Below are 1826 nucleotides of genomic sequence, written 5' to 3'. Positions count from 1 at the left end.
ACGTGTAGATGAGAAATGTTAGGTTTTCTACCTTTGAAGAGTTCATTGGGGGTTTTCTTAAGAATAGGTCTTATAAGAACTCGATTCGAAACATAACAAGCAGTTCTAACTGCATCAGCCCAAAAGTATTTTGGGAGGTTAGTTTCATTTAACATTGTTCGAGCCAGTTCTTCTAAGGACCAATTCTTTCTCTCTGCAACACCATTTTGTTGAGGTTTTCTAGGAGCAGAAAAATTATGGTTGATCCCAAGATCATCACAGAATTCCTCAATAGAGGAGTTTTGAAATTCTCCCCCATGATCACTTCGTTTAGCAGCGATTTTTAGAGATTTTGCATTTTGAACTCTTTTAGCATAAATGCTAAAGGATTTGAATGTCTCATTCTTATGTACTAAGAAGAGAGTCCACGTTTATCTAGAAAAATCATCCACTATAACAAGAGCATAGTAATTTCCACCAAACCTTTTTGTCCTTGAGGGACCAAATAAATCCATATGAAGTAGTTGTAATAGTCTATCAGAAGAAACCATGTGCTTTGGTTTGAAAGAAGTTTTTGTTTGTTTACCCATTTGACAAGCACTACATAGTTTGTCTTTAACAAACTTCATTTTGGGTAAACCGACAACTAAATCTTTCTTAATAAGTTTATTCAAACGTTCCATGTGCATGTGAGCAATTCTTCTATGCCAAAGCCATGCATCATGATTATCATTTTCTACTAAACATGTTATAGGTAAGGCAGAATCCATGTCAATCATATATATATTTAGAATTATCCTTACTTTAAATGATGCATTTATCTGGGTAGAATGCCACATGAAATCCTTTGTCGCATAATTGACTTATGCTTAGAAGGTTATGTTTAAGTCCTTCAACATATAGTACACCTTCTATAGTTGTTGATGGTGGCTTTCCAATTCTACCAACTCCAAGAATTCTTCCCTTGTTGTTGTTACCATATGTGACATATCATTTGTCCCTTGGAGTGAGAACAGAGAATTTACTTTTATCGTCCGTCATGTGTTTTGAGCAGCCGCTATCTAGGTACCATAAATTGCAGGCGGCTCTCATGTTTTCCTACAAAATAAATATTCGACCCATTTAAATTTTCCTAGGGGTACACCATATTTTCTAATCATGCATGTGTTTGGTGTATGCCCATAAATTTTACAATATGTACATATGGGTTGATGAAAGTGTGTTATAGATTTTTCAAATGCATGGAAACTTTCCTTTTGAAAGTTTATTTTCTTTTGGACACTTGGTTTCTTGAAACCATGGCTTTTTGAATAGCCAAGACCTCTTCGGTCTGTTGAGTGTCTTTGATTATTGATAATCTTTTCTAAGCTTTTACCACTTTTGTTTAGTTTATTAAGTTCGAGACTTAATGTTAATACTTTCTTTTCAAGAGTTACGCAGTTTTGACAAGAGGAAGAAGAAGGTTTGTTTCTAAATGAATCTATTTCAGATTTTTGTTTTAGAAACATTTTTGACAATTTAACATATTCATCATGTAAATCATTAAATGCAGATTGAAGTTCGGAAGAAGAAAATGTATTTGAGTTGTTGATCTCTTCATCATCAGAATGATGTGATGCCATAAATGATAGATGTGCTTGCTCTTCGTTTTCTGTTTCAGATGCAGAACTTGCATCATTGTCTTCCCAAGCAATGTATGCTCTTCGTCCAGTCTTTATATCATTCTTTCCCATGACAGAACCCTTTTTCAAGTTTGGACAATCCATCTTTATGTGACCAGGTTTGCCACATTCAAAACATGTAAAATTTTGACTTGAGGTGGAGGCATCATTTCTTTTGGCGAATTT

This window comes from Lupinus angustifolius, chromosome LG16, assembly GCF_001865875.1.
Source record: "Lupinus angustifolius cultivar Tanjil chromosome LG16, LupAngTanjil_v1.0, whole genome shotgun sequence".
Lineage (NCBI taxonomy): Eukaryota > Viridiplantae > Streptophyta > Magnoliopsida > Fabales > Fabaceae > Lupinus > Lupinus angustifolius.
Note: the sequence above shows the minus strand (reverse complement) of the source record.